At 43.4% G+C, this 7,103-nt stretch overlaps 1 pseudogene across 1 annotated transcript; it reads right to left on the reverse strand.

Moving 5' to 3' along the window:
* Positions 1–393: 393 nt before the first annotated feature.
* LOC311130608 (sphingosine 1-phosphate receptor 3-like) lies at positions 394–4,545 on the reverse strand (annotated as a pseudogene). The gene is made up of 2 exons (XR_014615342.1): positions 4,249–4,545; positions 394–3,730 (listed from the first exon to the last, which is right to left on the reverse strand). The product of XR_014615342.1 is annotated as a sphingosine 1-phosphate receptor 3-like (transcript).
* Between the last annotated feature and the right edge of the window lie 2,558 nt (positions 4,546–7,103).

A 7,103-nucleotide genomic window follows, 5' to 3' on the forward strand; every position in this document is an offset into this window, starting at 1 on the left:
AGGCACTAAATTAGACTGGGGGGGGGGGTAGAACATCCTCAATGATGATGTTCTGTTCTACACAGATCATACATCATCAACATTATTGCCTGATGATCTTCTAAACTAGATACCTTTCTGATGCATTTTAGTCACCTCAAACCACGGGTTAGAAACCACAATTATTTTCCAATCATTTAGTTTTGAACAGAAGCATAATTTTTTTTTTTCCGTTCCAATGTTTCGACCAGCAAAATAAAGTTCTGAACCGGTTCAAACCAAAAACAGTACCGTTTTATATTGTTCCTTTCTGTTATTTTTTAAAACTCTGAAATGGTTTAAGAGGGGGAGGCCATCATTTATCATTGATGGCCTCCCCCTCTTCAAGTCAACTAGAACACAGTTTTAGCCTCTTCTTTGCATTCTTCCTGAATCATAATCTTTCATTGTGGCACTGTTCTGTGGGAACACAAAACCCAACTCAGTGCAAGAGTATCTACAGGAATTTCACATTTGAGCTCAATAGCATCATCCATAATGCCATTGAGAGAAATGGGAAGACAATAACCATCAACGTTATACACTACATGACCAAAAGTATGTGGATACCTGTTTGTCGAACATCTCATTCCAAAATCATGGGCATTAATATGGAGTTGCTCCCCCCTTTGCTGCTATAACAGCCTCCACTCTTTTGGGAAGGCTTTCCACTAGATGTTGGAACATTGCTGCAGGGACTTGCTTTCATTCAGCCACAAGGGCATTCGTGAGGTCGGGCACTGATACACCGATCTCGACAAACCATTTCTGTATGGACCTCGCTTTGTGCACGGGGGCATTGTCATACTGAAACAGGAAAGGACCTTCTCCAAACCGTTGCCACAAAGTTGGAAGCACATAATCATCTAGAATGTAATTGTATGCTGTAGCGTTAAGATTTCCCTTCACTGGAACTAAGGGGCCTAGCCCGAACCATGAAAAACAGCCCCAGACCATTATTCCTCCTCCACCATACTTTACAGTTGGCACTATGCATCTGCCAAACCCAGATTTGACGAACTGACTTGTTGGAAAGATGTCATCCTATGACGTTGCCACATTGAAAGTCACTGAGCTCTTCAGTATGGGCCATTCTACTGCCAATGTTTGTCTATGGAGATTGCTTAGCTGTGTGCTCGATTTTCTACACCTGTCAGCAAGGGCGTGACTGAAATAGCCGAATTCACTAATTTGAAGGGGTGTCCACATACTTTTGTAGTGTATATCTTTTTTTACATTTAGCTCAACATTAAATTACTTAAACAATATGTGCGGATAAAGCAGCTTGCTGTGGAGCGGGTAAGCGATTTAATCTGTATAGGAAAGTCGTTAAGAGCAAATTTTATTTTACTGTAACAGCATGGTTTAATCATAATGAAACACAAACACACAATGTGTTGCCAGTCTCAGTGTAGGGCACGAGACGCAATTGAAATTTTGAGGGTGAGAGAGAATGGAGGAAGCTTGCCTTGAAGCGCTGGGCATCTTGTTATGACATGCATTATCTGAATTAGGCCCTCAGAATTATACATACGGAGGAGCGGCTTCTATGGAGGAACTTTAAATGTCTTTCAACTTCCGAGTTGGTTTATTAACGTTGGAGCAGAGCAAACGTTAGTAAGCTATCAAGCTTGTGTGTACAGAGCAGCGCAATAATTAAAACCACGTCTTACCTTTTTGTAGTTAATAAATCCAATGTGAAATGCGATAACTATAGTATCCTTAACTAGCATTGAAAAAGTCAATCCATTCTTCTCCAATTAAACATCTCTCTCTAATATCTGAATTACGCTTGTAACGTCGTCTGTATGCTACAGTAACCTATGCTTCAAAGGGGAGGGGCAGATAGCCTACACACACACACACACCCACTGGCAAAGTTTTACAGCTGGCAAGCAGACGCTGGAATAAGATTCTGAGTGACAGAGTGAGGGCTTTGCATAGGAACTTCAGATTGAAATACTGTCACAAATACTGTCAGACTGATTTGTAATAGACTGTCATTGGCCGTTGATTACATCACCTTTTTTTTTTTTTTACATTGTGTGGTTGCAAAACATATATATATATCTATATATATATATCAAAAAGAGGTCCCGGGACAAATAAACGTGGGAGCCCCTGCTTTACAACAAGTTCATCAGTACAAACCTCATCTGAGTGTCTACCCAAGGTCTACTCAGTCAATACTTTCACCAATACATACTGACATTTCCCCAGTGTTCATGCCTGTACAATGCCCACCCAGCGTTGCCAGTTAGCCATGCAGTGTGAATCTAGCCTGGTCCCAGATCTGCATGTGCTTTAGCCAACTATGACAGACATGGCATGACACCGATAGTCAGAGGAGTTGGCTAGACTACTAGAGCACATACAGATCTAGGACCAGTCTACAGTGAATTAACTGTCAAGTCAGAACTTGCTGAGGGAGGGCAGTGCACCAGCCTTGACCAGCACCGCTGACACCAGGTCGGCCAGCCCAGAGGGGTTGGAGGGGTCTCGTGCTGGTTATTAGAGTTCAGCGGTGTGGTCACCTTCCCCCGGGTCAGAGACTTGGCAGCCCCCGTTATCTCACTCCCTCCTCCACCCACACTGGATTTGCTGTTCTCGGCCGTGGGGATGACTGTCCCCAGGTGGGTGTTGCCTGCAATGGGGGCTGGGGCCTCCAGGTGAGGCTGACAGCAGCACAGCAGCCTGAAGAAGGCTGCTCTCATCTCCATGCTGGACAGTGTGTAGATGAGGGGGTTGACGGCTGAATTGAGCACGGCCAGGGCGATGAACCAGTCCACATGGTAGAGCACCGGGCAGCGCTCTGGGCTGCAGCCCACATCCAGCAGCAGCAGCAGGAACAGTGGGGCCCAGCACATCACAAACACCCCCAGAACTATCACCACCGTCCTCAGCAGGGCCAGCGAGCGCTCCGAGGGCCTGCTGCTCACTCTCCGCCCACTGGACGTCACCAAGCGGTAGATGCGGATGTAGAGGATGATAATGGCCACCAGCAGGGCGCTGAACACACTGATGCAGAAGGCCACGTAGCTCTTGTCATAGAGGGGCAGCACGGTGGAGCAGGAGGCCAGGTGTTCCAGGCAGTTCCAGCCCAGGGAGGGCAGGGCGCTGAGCAGCACTGACACAGCCCAGCATGCCCCCAGCAGCCCCAGTAACCTCCCCCGCCCCGCTGCCTCGCACGGACGCAGCCGCACCATGGTCATGTGTCTCTCGATGCCGATGGCCAGCAGGCTGAAGGTGGAGGCGCTGAGGGCCACGAACATGCTGCCCTCTCTTGCTAGCCACTGGGCCGGTGTCAGAAAGAAGGTCTTGCCGCCAGAGGTGAAAATGTTGACCACATAGGCCACCCCGGCCAGCATGTCAGATAGGGCCAGGTTACCGATGAGGAAGTACATGCGGCTGTGGAAGCGTTTGTTCCTCCATAACGCCAGCAACACTGTAACGTTCTCCAGCACGATGAGGACACAGATGAGGAGGAGGACAGCAGTCTTACAGGCCCCACTGCTCCTCGGCCGATCCCACTTCCCAGAGTGGTTGTAGTGGGCCACGATCACAGGGTTCATTCCCTCCTCAAACACATTCTCCATCCTGCCTGGCCCTGGCCTTCTCCCTTCACACAGCAGAGGGCGCCACAACACAGCAGACTGCAGACAGAGGATCTACTGACATCTGGCACTGTTGTTATCACACTCTTTATAGGGAGCTGTTGGATAAAATGTGTTAAAATGAGTATTGCTAATTAAGTAAGAACTTTATTCTGATTGAAATATTAAATATGTTGATTAAACTCATGGGAAGTTAGTCAAATAATTATAATAATACACTGATTCGATAGTTTTGTGTCACATTTCAGGTTAGTTTGAAAACTTTTAGTAGCCTAAAATGTACATTATATGGTAATGTATAAATTAATCATTATGAATAATCATTAATGCCATTTAAGATTAGATTTTTTATGTAATATTATTTATATTTGTATTCAAATAAGTTATTTAAGAACATGAAATAATGTGTTTCTCCCAGTCTTCCCATCTTAATAGAATAAGATTGAAGATGTAATGAATGTTCCATAATTACTTAGAGGCACTTTTAAATCCTTATTATAACGTTTGAAACATTTACGCTCACTGTGCCACACATGTCACTGGAATGAAAGAGTATTTTCATCATTGTTGTGAAAAGGTTAATTTAGTTCAAATTATAAAGATCAATCAATCTTACCTGTCAGACAGTTTACAACTCCATCGCAAATCATTTGTAGTACATGTATATTTTCTATAGCTCTTTGACAGATGTGGTCATTTCAAAAGCGGTGCTTCAATAACCAAACATTCATCGCGTCGTGGCATCGATTACATATTTTATTCCAGACATTCAAAGTAGGCTATATGAATACGCCTGTTATTGTAGGCTAATTCGCGCTAAAGTTTCATTCCGATAAAGCCCACAACTCCAAAAGAGTCGTCTCACATCCGTCAAACTTTTTCGTGGTCCTTCAGTGACTTCTCGGAAACGTTCAACTCACTTCTCTCCAACCTGGAATAGGGCGGGTTCATCCCATATTCCCAAACCCATTCTCAAGCAATTTGTAAGAGAGTCATGAGAGGCCAAATGTCTGGTGGGATGCTGAAGTTGGACTAGATAAATAGAGCAAGGTATCACTTACTGTAGCGGGGCTGGGGAGGTATTTTTAATTGGACTCCGGTAGTCTGTGTCTGTAGTTTTCTATGTGAGACGTCAGTTCAACATCTAGTTTTGAATCCCACATGAATCTACTCCTTGTGCCAGACTGGGTTCAAATGTTTCATTTTTCTGTATTTATTTATCCGTATATGTTATGTATGTGGGTGTATATGTATGTGTGTGTATAAATATGAATGTATATTTGTTTACTGCTCTAGGGATATAATTATTGTTTGGATAACCTTATTTACTATTGTGTATTGATGTTACATTTTTTTTCACTCTTTATGCGATGCGCACTGCAGAGAACACCGGAAGAAGAATTATCACTGAATCATCACAGTGAATTATTGTAATGTTTGTTTATGTGTCAATTAATCCCATAAGGGATGGGTTGCCAATTGGCGATTTGATACGATATTTATTTTTCATTCATTAATTTTTATTAATTTTTATTTTATAAATTCATTCATACATTTGGTTGAGTTGCAAACGAACGTGAATTCAACGTGAAATCAACAAATAATTTCACCATGTCATTGGATTTAGGTTAAAAGTTGGGTGAAAAAAAATAGGAAATGATCTTATGATTTTTGCAAATCCAATTAGTTTTCCACTTTGATTCAATGTCATCACATGGATTTTTTGGGTTGAAATGACATGGTTTGTTTTAGCACTTTTTTGGTTACATTACACAGTAAATGCCAAGATAAATTACTAGTTTTAGGCTAGAAACACACTTAACTGTCTCCTTGTGTGTCATGTCCTTGGTAGCCTACCATACTACCTACCATACTTATTGCTATTCAAATGATTGCCTCTCTCTGTCTCTACTTTTTGCAACAAGTATTTTGCACCGTGTGAGTCATTCCTCAAATCAAATGTACGCCCATACCCCAACCATCGAATCCACTTTGAAATGACTCACACAAAATAACATTCATGCTCGGATGGTGTTTATTTGCCTTCTGAGATATTCTCCCAGCGGACAGGTCAAGAAACAACAAGTTATGATCCTTCATATCCATGCTTTGATCAGACACAGTTTTTCATGTTCAGAATGAAGAATTCATTTTTCCCTTGACCCTTCCTGTGTGTGGGATAGGTCACCCCTCTCCCACTGCCCTGCCTGCCTAAGGGCAGATGAGGTGACACAGTCACACATATTCTCTCACACAGGATCGTACGGTCACTCACACTCTCTAAGTTACAGGATGAGAAGTTTCTCCCTGGCCTAACACATTGTGACATGAACTGGCTGACTTGAACAGAATGACCAAAACAGGAGGGACAGAGGGACACAGAAAAACTACAGCTGAACATTTTGGAACATGAGACAGACATTCTGAGTGCTGTGTCTGACCCTGTCACCTCAGCCCCCCTCCCTCCTCCCCGTCCCCCTCTCCACTTCGCAGTGGGCTCGCTCCCATATTGTGTTGATAGTCCAGGCAGCACATTCCTAGTATAGTGTTGTATTCCCCAGGGGAAAGTGGCCCAATCTATTATTACGACCGTTAGATGGTACACTGGCAGGAAAATGCTAAGTGGAGAATTAGATTGCCATTGCATGCCATTTTCTCGACTGCTTGCTACATTTCTCAACCCCAAAAAAATATTTGTCACATGCTTTGTAAACAAGGTGTAGACTAACAGTGAAATGCTTACTTACGGGTCCTTCCCAACAATGCAGAGAGAAAAAATGAGAAATAATAGCAAAATAATAACACAAAGAATAAATATGTAATGAGTAACGATAACTTGGCTATATACAGGGGGTACCAGTACTGAGTCGAGGTAATTGAGGTAGATACTCTATGTACATATCGGGAGGGATAAAGTGACTAGGCAACAGGATAGATAAAACAGTAGCAGCAGCGTATGTGATGAGTCAAAACAGTTCAAAAAGGGTTAATGCAAATAGTTAAATAGTTAATCAATAGCTACCAGGACAAACTATTTAGCAGTCTTATGGGCTTGGGGGTAGAAGCTGTTCAGGGTCCTGTTGGTTCCAGACTTTCTGCATCGGTACTGCATGCCGTGCGGTCTATGACTTGGGTGGCTGGAGTCTTTGACAATTCTTAGGGCCTTCCTCTGATGCTGCCTGGTATAGATGTCCTGGATGGCAGTGAGCTCGGCCCCAGTGATGTACTGGGCAGTACGCACTACCATCTGTAGCGCCTTGCAGTTGGATGCCAAGCAATGGTGCAGCTGTCGATGGTGGAGCTGTACAGTATTCACCTTTTGAAAACAACACTGCCCCCCAAAAACAAATCCAAGACTCTCAATAGAGAGACTCTCTCAGTAGAGACCCTCTAAACCATCAAAACTGTATAATTTGTCATGTAATGAAGTCATCTCATCATTCATTACACAAAGCAATGGCACAACAAATA

The sequence above is a fragment of the Coregonus lavaretus genome (assembly GCF_964263955.1).
Source record: "Coregonus lavaretus genome assembly, chromosome: 6".
Taxonomy (NCBI): Eukaryota; Metazoa; Chordata; class Actinopteri; order Salmoniformes; family Salmonidae; genus Coregonus; species Coregonus lavaretus.